Here is an 18413-nt window from a genome sequence, read left to right on the forward strand (position 1 = left end):
TTTTTCTTTTTGTGTTTTTTTACCAGTTGGGTATCTGTGTGACCTTTTTACACTTTGGTTTGGATTTATAAAATAGGTATGTACAGAACTGAAATAGATTAATTTATAGTATCAGAAGGTTTAGTTATAGGAGATGCGGAGGTAATTGAAACAGGATTTTCTGATCAACTTCCAATATTGCTAGAGATAAATTAAAACAAGGGACCTATAAAATGGACAAAAGAATAAAAAGGATAAATCAGAAAGCATAGACTGAAGAGGAAAGAGATTAGTAATACAGTTATGGAAAGATTATATTACTATGAGAATGTTTTATAAAACTGGTCTGAATGGTGGGATGTATTTAAGGAAAAATATAAAAATGTTTTTTAGCAGTGGCAATATGATGTGAGAAAAGTAGAGAAAGGAAAATATAAAATAACATATAATGATACATTGGAACATTTATATATAAGGGACTTTGATAAAGAAAGAATTATATGAATGAAATCAAGAAAAAATACAAGCGCTGTTATTTAAGCAAAGATACGTTTCACAATAAAAAGGAGAAGACAAATCCAGTTACTTAAGCAGATTAGTAAAGGATGATGGTAGTATAGTGAGAGAAATAAAAAAAATGCAAAAAGAGAAATAGAAAGAACTAGGGAAACATACATATTGTAGTACAAAATGGACAAGAAATGTATAAAGAAAAAAGGAGGCAGTGGAAATAACATGGAAAATAAAAAAGTTAACAGAAAAGGAGAATAATTAGTTGGGAAAGGAGATGTCTTTATATGAGCTTGATAAATTATTAAGAAAGGTAAATATATATTTTATTTATTTATTTAATTTATTTTATTTAACATTTGTTGACCGGGAGTGTCCAACTAGGTTCCACAGAGCCTGTTTTCAGCGGAGGCCCGGGGAGAAATGCTCCAGATGCATGTCTTTGGAATCCATATTTGGCTGCAGGAATAGATGGAATTGCATATGAACTGTATAATAATTTAATGGATTGGCAAATATATATTGTTTTGAAAGAATGGTTAAATGAAGCTCTTATGTATAAAGAATTATGTAGTGGAATACTTAAAATCATAATGAAGAAGAAAGATAAAGGACACTTTAAAAACTGGAGACCAGTAGTATTGACTAATGATTATAAGATCTTTATATAAATAATGCAAAAGAGATTTGAAACTAAAATGCAAAATATTATGAAAGAGCGTATATACATATATATATATATATATATATATATATATATATATATATATATATATATATTAAATAGAGGATGGGTTGGCAAGAATTATTAATGATAGAGAAACTGTGTATAATGTTATACTAGAAAAGAACAGGCAAAGGTCATGATAGGAGACCTTAGTAAGGTATTTGATACAATTTGGCGTGAAATTGTATGGGTAATAATGAAAGAGTATAATATAAGCCAGAAAGTTAGGAAATTATGTGTGTAAGCATATATCAATAATAAAGAAAAAATACTTGTAAATGGATGGTTAACCCAAGAGGTTCATATGAAGAGATGAGTAAGACAGAGATGTCAATGAGTGGTATACTCTTCTGCTTTAGTTATGAATCTATAGTATGTGAAATAAACTACAAAATGAAGGAGGCAGGTTATATAACACCAGAAGAACTAAGAATTCCAGTCCTGTTAACATATGCAGATGACATTATAATAATTTCAAAATGAAATTTGGATAAAAGAGTTAATAATTTGCACAAATGAGTATACAGAGGTGATGGGGATGGCTTTAAAAAAAGAGAAAAGTATAGGTTAGGTAACATAGCAAAGATATGGGCTATATATTTTACAGTGATTGAAATTTCTGTGTTGTGTATAAAACTTGGGAACAAAGACGTACATAGAATTCAATGGGAAAAATTCAAGAGAAAAAAATAAAACAAACATGTATTTTCTGGAGAACAAATTATCATTCAGAAAAAAGACTAATTTGATAAACTCAAAACTGATGGTATAAATGGCATACTTAGCAAGTGTATTTATTTTGCCAACAGTATTTGAAAAGGAATTATTGAAGATTATGCTGGAACCCTACGTAAATGAAAAAATAGCACAGTAAAAAGAGGAGTTTTATATGTAAATAAAGCAGGAGGTTTAGGGTTAATTAACACAGTGATATATGCTGCTACTTTAAATTTGTACAAAGTGTTGAAGCGGATAAATGAAAAAGTTGAGAGATTAGTTGTAAAGCTGTATAAATATAAGTATGATACATTTTGGGATGTGATAAAAAAGTAAAAGAGAAACATTGTATAAATGAAGAAATAAAATGTTACTGAGAAAAAGTGTTTTGTGAAAAATTGATTATAAAAAAAGAAAGAAAAGTATGGTATAATTATAATGATAAAGCATTGCTATGTAAAACCATGGGAAAATATATAGATGAAAAAATTATTATAAAACTATGAAGCAAATGGTGTAATAATAAAGTAGAATGTCTAGAATTTTGTGGAGAGTGGTAATAGATAAATCACCAGTAATAAATACCATATAAAAAGAAAAGTGATAGAATAGGTTTACATTGTCAAGAAGTAACTATTGAACATATGTTTTTGAAATGTAAATGAGTGAAAATGGTATAAGAAAAAGTATGTAAAGAAGATTTTTTGAAGATATAAAAGAAGTGGATAAAACAGAAGTGAAGGCTTTGTTAAAACAATAGAAAATAATTTTATATCATATGGGTTATATGAAATGAAACAATAAATGAAAACATGTTTAATGGTAAATGGATTTTAGCAACAATATTAAGCAAAATCAAATGGTGGCTATGAAAAAAGGACTTGGGGGTCTGAAAGGGGTAAAAATTGCATATGACTGTAAAGAATATTATGAATATATTTGCATATTTATATATCTGACATTTGTAAATATTGTCAGTTCTTTTTTGTATATAAAAGAAAAAACCCTACTCTTTTTGATAGGTTTGGAATCTCTTTTACATTCATCTGAGCTACCACCAACTTAAGCAAATTGGGCCTCAGTTTAAAATCTCATCCAATGTATGGTATAGTCACAAATAAAGCACCACCCTTATGCTGTGTTATAGTGTTATCAGTCAATTTAGATGATGTGGGAACAGAACCCACAGCCTTCTGCTCCAAATACAAATGTGCTACCTGTTGTGCCACTGATATTGCAACAGGGTGATGCAGGCTGTGAGTGTAAACCCATTCCTGTCCTATCTGTCCAGCAGCCCTATTGTTGAAGTTATGACCAATGTACAATATTACAAGAATAAATCTAAGTGGTTCAGTGTAAGCATCCTAGAAATGAGCAGCTCAGCTGTCATATGGAAAATCTGTTTAGATAGTTGTGGAAGCTTCAACTTCCCTACTAAGTGCTTTCACATGATGCTATGGACTCTTTAATAGCACAGGGGAAAAAACAAATGGCATGTTTTACAGATGTCCTGCTTTTCCAATATTTACAGGTCAGTATGTCCAATCAGTTAAGGGAAGAAATTTCCTCTAAAAGCAAATATCCATAGCATTCTCCTTAGCTCAAAAGTCTGAGCTCATGAAGGATAAAGGATAGGTACTTTAGCAGGATATTGTAAAAAGGTATGCCCATCCACAAGGCCAAAATGATTTCCTTACTGTAAACACTGATTTGTAATAATTGATTCATTTTTCATTGTCACTGACACAATGCTCCAACAACGGAACCAGTTCACGCTATCTTCAATGTATTCATCTCATACCTGTACAATAAAATGTGATAGCCTTGAATCACTTTATGTTGTCCACCCAATTCAGACAATGGCCCAGTGAGCATTCTCAATATGACATGACATATTGGAGATTATAGGAATGTTTCATTTTATTAATCCTCCAAAAATGATACTCACTCATTATTTCCCTTTACTCCACTATTTTATTTAAACAAATTACTGTGGTGGTCCAGTGTCCAGGATCATTCTTTTTTTCAAATTAGGGATGCATTTCCTTAGCAAAAAAAAAAAAAAACAGGCTTTATACTCTCTTCTAGCTAAGGGAATGGAATCTGAGGCACTATGAGTCAGTTATTTTGGAATTATGGTAATCCAGGATTTGCTGCATTCCCCACTACTAAATGTAGGTGGCTGGCTGACCCCACCAAATCTTTTGTTTAGTCTTCTTAATATTTCAGATTTTTCCCCAAATTGACTGTTCTTTCTGCCATTCCAGTACTCCTTGATGGCACTGGTAAAAGACTGATATCTGTTTTCTGGATTGTCACTGATGTCTGCTTTTCAAGAATGAATCAGTGGGATGATCTGACATTCTTAGACATTTCTTCAACATATGCCTGTAATAAATTAGTAGTTTGAACACATTCTGACTCAAACAAATAACTTAAAATTGTAATTGCTGGAGCCCCTGCCAACATGCAGCTAATTCTTACTGGTGCTTTGGCTAATAAGCCTTTGTATAACTAGCAGCATCAAATGCAATATGAACCCTGCTCTACATTTCTCCTTAGTTAAAACTCCACCAAAGTTCAAGCAGACTAACTTAGACTGATGATAGCTTCCATCCAATTTGTATAAAACCTTAAAACATCAGGTATCTTTATATTTGCACTATCAACTATTATTTCTTGCTTTGCTAATATGTTTTACAGCAATGTAATGTTGGCTGCCTGCAACATGGATTGACTTACCTTCTTTACCTGTACCATAAACAGGCTATTGTTGCATTACATTGTACACCAGTGCAATTAAGTCTGTGTCGGCTCATTTCATTTCATGTTAGGCATATCCTTCTGCTTTAATCTTTGTGTCACATTAAAACCTGTCTGGTCTTAGATTGCTATCATTTTGAATGTCTCTTCTTTTATGTCATTGTAAAATAGCTTGGCTCTTTTGCTATTTGAATGCCTGTTATGTAGAATATTCTGTTTTCCATTTTCAGGTCTCACTGTCAGAATGTTGAGAGAGCTCATTAAATTTGTCTTAATTCAAATCAAAGTGAATTGTTTTCTGATAGTAAAGGATTCCAGAGAGCAGACAAAGGCTGCCCTGAAAAGAGCCAACTACATTGCCTGTAATTTTAAAAGCTGTTGATCTTCGCCTTGATATCATCAATAACTCCTCCTTTTCTAATTTCTACACTTATTATTTGCCATTTGGTGCTTATACACATCTTGTAGATGGGTGGTGCAGTGGTTACCTTTATCACCTCACAGCAAGAGGTTCCCTGGTTCAATTCTTGGCAGAGGTGCCTTCTATGTGGAGTCTGCATGTCCACGCTGTGTTGACATTGGATTCCTCTGGGTGTTCCATTTTCCTACCACATTCCAAACACATGCAGTAGGTAGATTGGACACATAAAATTGGCCTTGAGTGTGTGGTGTTGCACTACTACAACAGTTCTAACCACCCAGTAGTGTAAACCTTGGCTCTAAAGATTTGTCACTGGTGAAGTGACACCCTGTCCCATTTGCAAAAATGGGAAAACGGGATTGTGCATGGATGGATCTTGAAGATAGCCCAACAAGATGTAATGTGTGGGCCTTCCTCTCCATACTTTACCTGTCACCTGCAATATCTCTCCTTTTTCTTCCCAATACTGTTAATGGATTCGACCCTTTTTCTAGCTGTCTTTTTTCCTCATCAGGAGGGAGTGTGTGTCTGCAATATATGTTTTAGTGCTAGGGTAATCAACAGTCATTCTTTATGCAGGACATTTCCTATATGGGTAGTTATATCTTGTGAAATATCATGAAAAATGGCAAATATTCAGAACTTTAGCACAACAATAGTGTTTTTTGAAGTTTCCCCAAAAGCTACATAACATAATTATTTTTATTTGAAAAATTGCGATATATGAAACAATGGAAATATGTAACATTGCGTGTGCATTTTTATTTTCACAAAAAGTGAAGTCCGGTCATTTGCACTGTCAGTGGGTATGTTTGCCCTACAAATACTTCTATTATATGAAAAAAAGTTCCATTTTGGTCATCTAAAAATGCACTAGTGATGATCTTTTCAGAAGTGCACATTTCAAGCATTCCTCATCATAATGCATAATGCAGTGTATTTTAAATAAATGGCAGTGATCCAGATTTGATCACCAGTTTTTGACACATTCAAAGTGATAGCAGCAAAGATACATGCACAAAAATATATATACATATAAGTAGGTGTTGGTGTATGCATGCACTGTCTGAGCATGTAGTTAAGAAGATATAAAAAACAATCGCTGGATACTCTTACACTTAAGAATTTATAAATCGTTTATATTGTTGTTGAAGCAATATTTCAAGAACAATTCAAATAATAGAGTCTTATATAATGTTACCTATTATTAGCAAACATACCACTTTCCCTGAAATTGTCATAAACAGCTTATTTATAAAAGATTCAAAAAGTTATGTCAGAAATCAGTCTAAAAAAATAAGAATATGACAGAACTTTATTTAAGGGTACACGGTACAATGTAGAACAGTTCATGATGAGGGTAAAAGGTTGTGACCTTCTAGTTCTTCGTATTTGACAGATTCATTGTCATCCTCATACTCAGGGTTGAAAGTACAGCCTCAATGATGAAGTCATATTTGAGTAAGGCTTTTACTCAAACTAAGTGAGGTTTTTATAAAATTTCCATCGCCTTGATTAGCAAGCAATTGTGTACCAATTACTTTAATATATAAACCATTTTGGGTATACCTCTGAACTGTACAGATTTTCACAGAATGTCAAGATTTCATATTTTTGGTCTGTTTTTCATAAAATTGTGGTTTTTCCTGGCAAACTACTGGTAAATCATTAAAGATTGAAGTTAGAAAATAATGACGGACATTTGAGTTTCAGATGTCATACCCTTCAGAAAATTAATGCTAATCCAAAAACTGTTATTCTATCAACTTTCTTAGTTTCCAAGACTAATATTTAAAAGTATCCTTGTTTTTGAGCCTTTGTCCCACTTTTATTTATGGCTTTGCCCAGATTTCTTGTTCTAAGAGGGTGAGAGGTATGATTTGGGTCAGAAGAAGATGTGCATATTGTTGAACTCGTGCTCTTTTTATTTTATAAAGATATTGTTAATAAATGGTCAAGTGAGAGACTGAATAAAAGTTACTACTGCAGAAATCTGATGGCGCCCGGTCTTGTAAAATTGTTTAAGAAGTAAACGGATTAGTTTAATATAAGGTATAGTTAAACTGCAGATAGGGACCGGTCTTGTAAAATTGTTTAAGAAGTAAACGGATTAGTTTAATATAAGGTATAGTTATACTGCAGATAGGGACTGGTCTTGTAAAATTGTTTAAGAAGTAAACGGATTAGTTTAATATAAGGTATAGTTATACTGCAGATAGGGACCGGTCTTGTAAAATTGTTTAAGAAGTAAACGGATTAGTTTAATATAAGGTATAGTTATACTGCAGATAGGGACCGGTCTTGTAAAATTGTTTAAGAAGTAAACGGATTAGTTTAATATAAGGTATAGTTATACTGCAGATAGGGACCGGTCTTGTAAAATTGTTTAAGAAGTAAACGGATTAGTTTAATATGAGGTATAGTTATACTGCAGATAGGGACCGGTCTTGTAAAATTGTTTAAGAAGTAAACGGATTAGTTTAATATGAGGTATAGTTATACTGCAGATAGAGACCGGTCTTGTAAAATTGTTTAAGAAGTAAACGGATTAGTTTAATATGAGGTATAGTTATACTGCAGATAGGGACCGGTCTTGTAAAATTGTTTAAGAAGTAAACGGATTAGTTTAATATAAGGTATAGTTATACTGCAGATAGGGACCGGTCTTGTAAAATTGTTTAAGAAGTAAACGGATTAGTTTAATATAAGGTATAGTTATACTGCAGATAGGGACCGGTCTTGTAAAATTGTTTAAGAAGTAAACGGATTAGTTTAATATAAGGTATAGTTATACTGCAGATAGGGACCGGTCTTGTAAAATTATTTAAGAAGTAAACGGATTAGTTTAATATAAGGTATAGTTATACTGCAGATAGGGACCGGTCTTGTAAAATTGTTTAAGAAGTAAACGGATTAGTTTAATATAAGGTATAGTTATACTGCAGATAGGGACCGGTCTTGTAAAATTGTTTAAGAAGTAAACGGATTAGTTTAATATAAGGTATAGTTATACTGCAGATAGGGACCGGTCTTGTAAAATTGTTTAAGAAGTAAACGGATTAGTTTAATATAAGGTATAGTTATACTGCAGATAGGGACCGGTCTTGTAAAATTGTTTAAGAAGTAAATGGATTAGTTTAATATAAGGTATAGTTATACTGCAGATAGGGACCGGTCTTGTAAAATTGTTTAAGAAGTAAACGGATTAGTTTAATATAAGGTATAGTTATACTGCAGATAGGGACCGGTCTTGTAAAATTGTTTAAGAAGTAAACGGATTAGTTTAATATAAGGTATAGTTATACTGCAGATAGGGACCGGTCTTGTAAAATTGTTTAAGAAGTAAACGGATTAGTTTAATATAAGGTATAGTTATACTGCAGATAGGGACCGGTCTTGTAAAATTGTTTAAGAAGTAAACGGATTAGTTTAATATAAGGTATAGTTATACTGCAGATAGGGACCGGTCTTGTAAAATTGTTTAAGAAGTAAACGGATTAGTTTAATATAAGGTATAGTTATACTGCAGATAGGGACCTGTCTTGTAAAATTGTTTAAGAAGTAAACGGATTAGTTTAATATAAGGTATAGTTATACTGCAGATAGGGACCGGTCTTGTAAAATTGTTTAAAAAGTAAATGGATTAGTTTAATATAAGGTATAGTTATACTGCAGATAGGGACCGGTCTTGTAAAATTGTTTAAGAAGTAAACGGATTAGTTTAATATAAGGTATAGTTATACTGCAGATAGGGACCGGTCTTGTAAAATTGTTTAAGAAGTAAACGGATTAGTTTAATATAAGGTATAGTTATACTGCAGATAGGGACCGGTCTTGTAAAATTGTTTAAGAAGTAAACGGATTAGTTTAATATAAGGTATAGTTATACTGCAGATAGGGACCGGTCTTGTAAAATTGTTTAAGAAGTAAACGGATTAGTTTAATATAAGGTATAGTTATACTGCAGATAGGGACCGGTCTTGTAAAATTGTTTAAGAAGTAAACGGATTAGTTTAATATAAGGTATAGTTATACTGCAGATAGGGACCGGTCTTGTAAAATTGTTTAAGAAGTAAACGGATTAGTTTAATATAAGGTATAGTTATACTGCAGATAGGGACCGGTCTTGTAAAATTGTTTAAGAAGTAAACTGATTAGTTTAATATAAGGTATAGTTATACTGCAGATAGGGACTTGATCATTATCTATCTGTTAGAGGTAAAAAAAGACTTCTTCTGCTTTCAGGCAGTGCATCTTCTTTCAATTATATTGTTGTCAAACCAGTTCAAGCACCTGCGTATACTTTAATACATTCTGGTTTGCTAAGAAGCTATAAGACACATATGGCACAATTTCAGTCTGATTATACTGTATTAATCTTTTAATCATTGTTAAAATCAGACTTGTACTCATGATTTTTATTATCACTGTATCAGTCTTCTCATAGACCCTCTTGTTCTCTCAGGACAGGATTGCTTGACTGGAATGTTCCTTTCAGAAGTCAGGTGGAGTCCTCTGTACTCAACTCATTGCATGCGCATCCATCCTTAGCAATTTGTTGTATTTGTGTTTGCGCTGGGGGGTGTGTGTAAAAAAAAAGTACAAAATATATATATATATATATATATATATATATATATATATATATATATATATCTATATCATACCACTTCTGATGGCTGAATAAATGTGGAAATACTGGGACAACAGACTGGTTGGAACTGATGATAAGGGTACAGTAGGGATCAAAGGAGCAATGAAAATATTGTTAGAAAAGGAACAACCAATTTCACAAAAGCTTTGAGTTACAAGGCAATAAGGTTGAAATAAAATAAAGCATGAAAACATGTCAAAGCATGATTTTCATAATGAAAAATTAAACATGTTAAATCTTTATTACAGTATCATCATTTATTTCTTGCTGATTTAAAAATACTGCTCAGTAAAAGTATACTTTACTCAAACGTCTAAAGCTTGCCAGACCCTTGCTTGAGGACAATGGTGAGTCAATATCTGCAATTATTAAAGTAAGAATGCAATGATATTATCATTAGAAATCTGAAAAGAAAGAAAAACAAGCCTTGTGGTAATACCACTTCAATATTGCCAGTGATTATGTAATTGCTCATATTGATCAGCTTTGGGGAAATTTTGGAAGTCTCATGCAGCAGTAAACACTTCATTAGTGTTACACCTTGTTGCTGCACACCACTTGTGCCGTGACTATGCGTTTGAAATTATGATACAAAAGGCAAGTTCTTACAGGCTTGCACGCAACATTTGACCATTTGGTCACATAGTTCTAAAGTCACTAATTAACATACTGTTATATATAATTATATGCAAAACAAAAACAAGTAAAACTGCCTATAAAGGAAAAGATCTAATGTAAGGTGTATAAAAAGACACTACAATTTTATGTGTTGAGAGTCATAAATTCTTGTTAGCCACCCTGCTGATAATTATGTAAAGGTCTCGGTTTTAATATATCATATTTTCCTTGTCCATCAATCCAAGTAAGAAACCATACCAGGTTTATTTTGTGACATTTAATTACATAAGAGTCAACAACAACCAATGATGATGACAGTAATAAGTCACATGTAACATATAAACAAGCACCATCAAAACATTACCTCAAGCCAGTTAGTGTAACTCCACCTGTTCTGGCTGCCACTTCAGAAGAAAGAAGTGCATATTCTAAACTACCTTGGACCTGTTGGCAAACCCATCTAACTCATACTTTCAAGCCACACACCCCTCGATGTGGTGACCAGTCAAATCTGGGTCGAACATGAGAAGAGCTAAGGCTGCTGAACAGGAAAGGGGGGAACACAAGGAGATGTTGAAGGTGTAAGGCTGCCACCAACCTGGCATGTGAAATGCTATTCCTCCATATAGCTGGCCTCCCAAATGGAATCTGGGTTATGGGAGGAACCAAGTTAATCTTTTAAAAACTTCTGAATAACAAATACAATATCCAAATAAAACAAATCGAAACCCATCTTAACATTGAACATTATCCAAATCATAGAAATCAGGCTCCAGTCTGTCTATGTCACTGCTCAATCACTTGGAAACCAATTTGACTAGAGTCCCACTTGACTCTATGATAGATAAAGTGCCTAGCCCTCTCAATAACACTGGACCTTGTAGTGCCTTTCCAGTAAGGTCTAAGGATGATGGCAGATCAGAAGAAAACCTTCAGATACAACTGCCAAAACGAATGCATATCAGACAGGATTCTGGCTAATATTATTATTTTTTAGGGGCTTAACCCAGATCATCACCCTAGAGGTGAATTATCACAATTCTGGGTAAGGCTTCTTCCATAATAATCTTACACCAAATTTACAATAACTGAAACCAACTGAGGCCAGATAAACCAAAAGAATGAATTGTCTAACAGCTACTATCAAAAGAACCTGAGTGACCAGCCGGGCAGGTCAAGGCTCAAATTGAAGCATTCCCGATGAAAGAATGGCCCAAGAGCCAAATGACCTCCTTCTTTGCAACAGAACTAAAAAAATCATGCCTGATATATGACAAAAAGACATCATAGACCCACCTGCCCATCCTTTGAATGACCTGAACAGAGTGTCTTGCCATGGCCCAATATGAAATATGACATATCCAGAAGAAATGTGAGGAGTAACCTTGAGGATAAATGCCTGACTGAGAAATGAGTTAATCTCTGATAAGTGAAAAGGCCTGCCCAAGGCCCACATGAAAACCAGGCCTAATCTTTTCTCTATCGGAGTAATGCTGGTATAGCATTCTGACCCAATGCAGTGGGCAAATGAACAGCCTTCTGGCCTTGTCAAAATGCTGTCCTTTCCCACCTTGATCAGTCTTAGATTGCTTTAATCAAATCATAATAAACTCACTGTGGGTGACAAGGTTTTCCCAGCAAAGGTGAAGGAGAGGAGAAGTTCACTGGCATTAAAGGAACCAGAATGCAAAGATGTAGTCAAAGCTGCCATAGTAACAAAAAAAGGAAATTCACCCAAGGTCTTATAGAGACCTAAAATAACAAGAGGAAGGAGTTGTCTCCCAATAAGTTTTCTGGCATCTTGGGAAGGTCCCCAAATATAACTCAAGGCCACTGAGTATCCTCCCCATAACAAAATGTCCTGAGAGAGTCTGAAGGCCCAAAAAACAGTCCAACCATCCCAAAGCTCCAAGGTGTACTCTGCAAGCTTTAGATAAATCCCCAGCAGTGGACCTGGTCACTAAAAGTTGAACCAACAACTGTACTCCTCATGTCCTATAACCAGAGGTCAAAGACCTACAAAATGCCTTGAAATCTGGAGGGAAGATAAATATTCTTTCCTTGTATTGCTGGAGCAAGAATTTGCCAAGAATGATAATGCTAGTCTTCTCCAATCAGCCAAACTCCTGCAGTAACTTGTGTGTCCTTTGGATCCGAATGCTTCACCAAGAGGCAAAACCTGGCAAACTGGAAACAGGAGAGATTATCAGTTATAGGATTAAGATGACCAGGGACATGAGCACATAAAAATGAACAACTTAATCTTTAGAGTCTGCAAAACTAAAAGCCTAATGACTGAGTAGACACACTGGGACCTGGAAGAACTTTTTTGAGAGTGTGCACCACTGCAATGTTATCCAAGTGAAAATGATCCTTCTGTCATGTAAGCTAGCCTTCCATACCAAAACTGCCACCAAAATGGGAAATATTTCTAAAAATGCAATGTCCCTTCTGCTTTCCTCAGACCACCTTTCCAGACACCTTTCAGCAAACCAGCTACCTAGGTACTTGACCCCATTGATGCATCAGTGAAAAGCTCAAGGTTGGAGGCAGTGGTCCAAGGAGACTGCCAAAAAGAAATTCCATTCAACTGGCTCAAGAATGTGACCCATAACCAAAGGTCATCCTTGATCTGTCTGGTCAGCTGCATCAGGTGGTGCTTGGGCCTGTTACCTATCAACAAGTCAGATATAGACTGAGAAATGTCCTGCCTGCAGAGACTGCCCTACAGGCAAAGTTCAGCACCCCATGTAACTCCATGATGTTTCCTAATCGATCTTTGCTGGAGCCCAAAAAACTCCCAACTAACTGCTGGACTTGTTGAAGTTTGGGCAGAGGAAGCTTGAAGAATTTTGGGTGGAAGAAGCTTGAAGGAGTTATCATTGGTATCAAATTCTAAACCAAAGAAAGTCAGGACTCAGCTTGGACTTTCTGACTTGTCATCAGCTAAGTGTAGCCCCATCTCAGAGCAAAGCCACTTGAAAATGGATATGCCTTCTAAAGCAACATACTGATCCCTCCCACTATCAGGAAATGATCTAGGGGCTTGTTCTTGCCAGCACCAAAGTAAAGCTGTGCTAAATAGTTTGATTGTCGCAAAAGCTACTGTAGACCTCATTGGCAATTCAGTGTCAAAAAATATTTTGTCTTTGAAATGAAAACCTAAATAAGGCCAGTCTTCCTGTCTCACTGGAAGAATACAAAAAGTGGATTGAATATCCATCTTACAGAGCTGGGGATCAGCATAGCCCACAATGACCTCTGCCACCTTGTCCGAAGAAGAGTAGTACACTTTGGTCAGCTTGGTGTCAATAAAATCACTGACTGAACACCCTGCTGGATGGCACAAGAAATGAGTTGACCTGAACTCACCCTCCTGTTTCGTCGGAGCCAGGCTGATGGAAGAAATTTTAAGCAAAAGCCACAGAGGTGTGGAAAAGTGGCCAATTATCCTGACAGCTAGTTGCTGTTTCTATATCAACAAAGCAGCAATGTGTCAATGTCCTTTCAAGGGTGACAAGTTGCTAACTCACTTATAGTCTAATGGGGCTGTGGAGTGGATAGGAAAACCCTTCAGAGAAACCTTTAAGAAAAGAGTCTTCTGCCTTATGATCTGGGCAATCTGACAGTATGCAGGATAGTCTATCCAGAAAAATGGGTGAATAAGCATGCTGTAATACATACATGACCCTTGCTAAGGCCAACCCCCTATGCCCATAAAAAGGTGGCTTGGCTGGAACGGAAGTGTTGTGCCCCCTGCCTATCTCTCCATCTGCCTGAGAAGTGGAAAAGGCAAACTTTTCCCTAGTCAACAAACCCCAACACCTAGAAGCAAGATATCTACAAACTCCACTTTTATGATCTTGTCTTTGACCTTGGTGGGAATATTGGCTGTGATGTGAGAGCCAGGGGAATTGCAACCTGTAAAGCTGAGCATAGCCATGAGGGACAGGAATTGGGGATACACTCATCCAGAAGAGATGGGGCCTCTCTTTCTCTCTGAACCGCTGACTTCCCTGGATTCCACATGCAAGTTGGGTATAGTTAACTGAGTAACCTGACCAACATCAGTACCTACTCAATCTCCAGAATTCAAAGCTGCAGAGGCCAGAAAGTTTCTTTCTAAGGCTAAGTCAAAAAGCCTAACCCTCCCTTCCTCGAGCAGAAGAATTTATAAACTCATCTAAACAATTTTCAGCTGATTGGCCCTATCAATAGTACCAATCCCTGTAGACCCAACAGATATGTTATCTCATGCTTCTGTTGATATTTTGGATGAGTAGGAAGAGGTGACCGTTTGCCAAGAGGAATTTCTGCTGGTCTTTTTCCAAGCCTTTTTACCTGGGGCTGGTCCTTCAGCTGTGCTCCCCTCTGAATTCATTGAAAGTCTCTACTTAGAATTCAGGCTCTGCTCAGCTTCCCCCACTGTTTCTAAATAATTAGCAAGCCTTGGTGAAGCATTAAAAAGATTAGTCATCCCATCCCAAAAAATGCCACTATGATTAAAACCAGCTGAGCAGCTGCGGGAGTTCTGGAATGCATGTCATATACTACACACCACACTGCCAAACCAAGGATGTGCACAATCTGCTTTAAATGAAAGAAAAAGATAGGTAAACTAACAATCAAGTGTTGAGGTAATCATTATGTACCAGCAAGTTAACCAACATGCCATGCCCAAAAACTTAATAAAATGATGCCAGCATTACAGACTTCATAATAAAATGACAGTGTTAAAAACGCCATCCTACACATATTTATATAATACCATTTGACCTACACACAACCCCCATCTAGAACATAATAACAACAATTTGACTAGATGTCCCATAATCAAACTTCAAACTTTACCCCATAATAATTCAATATTTTCACAAAGACAAGATGCAGCTATTGATCCAGATAAGCACCCACCTGCAAGTAGCACTTAAATCCAAAATGTTAAAACAAACATGATAGGCTCTATGCCCCACATTACTCAAGCTCCCACACCTAACATGATCCAAATTAATGAAAGCATATTTAAAACTGTGTAAGATGCTACACTAAGAAACCACACCAAAATAAAGGAGCAAGACATCACACAAATTCTAACAATTATAAAGTATGTCCCTTTGCAATGTTTTAACTGCAGCACCTTTGTACAACAGGTAAACATTACACAAGAGAAACAAAATTCCTGGTTCTCTTTCAGAAGAGTGAATGCTGAAAATAGCAAATGCTCTTCTGTTGAACTGTAAAGTTTGAAAGCTGAGATTGTCGAAGTCACAGAACAGCGATTTTTTTCCAAGGGAAAGCAATCGCTGGGCCGTTTTTGGGACATTGCTGTTTTCTCCACTGTGGTGTGATCTCGGAGTTGGTATATTTAAGTTGGGGTGGGGTGGGGGGTGTAGCCCCCCTCTTTATTTTGTATATATTTTTTTTGATCAGCAAATTTTTTCCCAGGGAAAAATTTGCTGATCCCTGACTTCGACATTTTTGGCTTTAGAACTTTATAGTTCGACAGAATAACATTCATTATTTTTAGCATTCGCTGTTCTGATATAGACGAAAATTCCTTCATCTGGTCAGAATGTAGAACTCCCAACAATGCTCAGTCTTGGAGACTATTGACTTTAAATTCCTGTTTTATTTTGTTATTAATTTAATGTACTGTTACTATGTATTTATGTAAATAATAGAATTCTTTATATGGACAGTGTGCAAGAATTTTCCCCAATTTTCCCCAAAGAACCTTTAAATCACTTATAATCTGTGCCCCATGTTTTAAAAATCATTCCTATATTTACTTTTTATCTATTTATATATATATATATATATATATATATATATATATATATATATGTATAAATATATATATATATATATATATATATATATATATATATATATATATATATATATAATCAGAGCATCCACCCTTGCAAATGTGTAATGTAACAGCTTAACTGTAGAAACCACCCCATGACCCAATGATTACTTGTTTGCAATGACTGAATGTGTGCTTTATTTTTTTATGAATTTATTTATTATTTTTTTTATAATTAAATTATTATTTTTATATAACTATAATTTGAAAATAATCCTCCCACTGGTTGCCCTGCACAACTCATGATAAGTTTTGCTTGTTTTTTTTTTTTTATTTTAATATATTAAATAAATTGCAAGCGGCAATACAGGGACTGTATGGATGACTAAACAGCCGCTGTACAACTGATAAGCCCTCACTGTGACCTTCGACCAATTTACTGCTAGCTGACTTCTTCTTCTTCTTCTTGCAGCGTGCCTGCAGACAGATCTGGCAGGCACAAGGCTAAGCACTCTGTTAAATAGGGAGTGCACCTGTTCCCACCCACTTATGATGACTCACAGCTTGCAGACAATGAGCAGTTACTAGGTAAGTTGTCTTTATTCATATTATAAAATTTACAGTGTGAAGATGAAATTTGATAGATTTAACAAATAAAACATTTACTATGTGGTAGTCTCTTAAACTATTCAAGACTTTTTCAAGACTTTTTTTCTCTGCCTGTTATCTCTTCATGTCCATTGACAAATAACACACACACACACACACACACACACACACACACACACACACACACACACACACACACACACACACACACACGCTGTGATTCATATTAGTTGTTACTGGAACATTTCTGAATTAAGTGTATGATGTCTATTATAATGATATGTTATCATGCTTTTGCTCACATCAGCTATAATACAACAATAACTGATGATGTTGGTATGGTATATTTAAGATTTACCCAGGGTTGGTGTGGTTTAATCATGAGGGTGAAGCCTGAGTGATTATATAAAGACAACCATGGGTAAATCTTCAATATACCATACCATGGAATCAGTTATTTCTGTTATACAATGACATTATTTAAGAAAAAAAAATGGCTTACTTTTCTTAATAATGTCTTTGTATAATGGTGATGTGGTGTTCTTCCTCTTCTGCTCCATATCCTGATGTTTTTTTTTATGTACTGCATATGCATATGGTACTCGCATTCTCACACTTACTCAGTACATCAGTGCTTTGGAAAGGAAGCAACAGAGAAAGGAAGATCTTAAAAAAAGGTTACAGACACTTTAAAGGTAGGAGAGAGACAGAATGAAGGAAATAAAATAAAAATCAGGTACATCCCTTTAGTTTTGAATAACGTACCTGATTTTCCTAGTATTTTCTCTGTCCTGTCTCTCTTGTATATCTAGACTGTCCTGCTTTCAATTTTATTTATTCATTTTTATTTTAAAAAATGTAAAAGTTACAGTATATACAAATGTTAAAAGTCCGGGCAACTGGACATTTTCCATTGGTATATGCTCGGATTTACAATGGGCATGCTAGTTGGGCTGACCAATCAGTGTGCTACTTTATCAATGTTAATGGACAGTTATTGTATAATATACATTAGTATTACTAAAACATGTTTAGATTTCAATGTGCTGGCAATCACAGTCATTATAGTAAATTGAAAACTTAGATGTAGAATTCATATCAAAGCTTTCTATTCTGATGTTAAAAATGTCTCCTATCCTGTTTAATAGGTGCATTTTTCTTAGTGAAAGATTAAGTTCATGTTTTCAGGTTCATAACTTCTCTAAAACTGTAAGGAATTAAAGCTGTTATCAAATGGATTGCATATAAGCATTTAGAATAACTCCGTTATTTTAGATGCCACTGTTTCAGTTTGTTATAAAACATAAATCTAGTGTTATAAAAGTATGCTTTGCATTTATATGCACTGCATAACTGCCTTGTATCAGTACCTTAAAGGCCAGAAAGAATGATGATTGTCTAGGAATGGAGTTCTGCAAGTTCCAGGATACAGAAAAATGACATTCACTTTATACCACTCACCTATATGAGCATGTCCTGCATTGACATAAATACTATAGAGAATAATTCAGTACGGTTTCCTCTCTTTTATTCTAGGATGAAATGAAGAGCTGAACAATGGAAAAGTCAGCCCACAGTAAATCTTAGATTACACAGTGGGTCTTGC

This window comes from Protopterus annectens, chromosome 8.part1 (genome assembly GCF_019279795.1).
Source record: "Protopterus annectens isolate FY-2018-M chromosome 8.part1, PAN1.0, whole genome shotgun sequence".
NCBI lineage: Eukaryota > Metazoa > Chordata > Ceratodontiformes > Protopteridae > Protopterus > Protopterus annectens.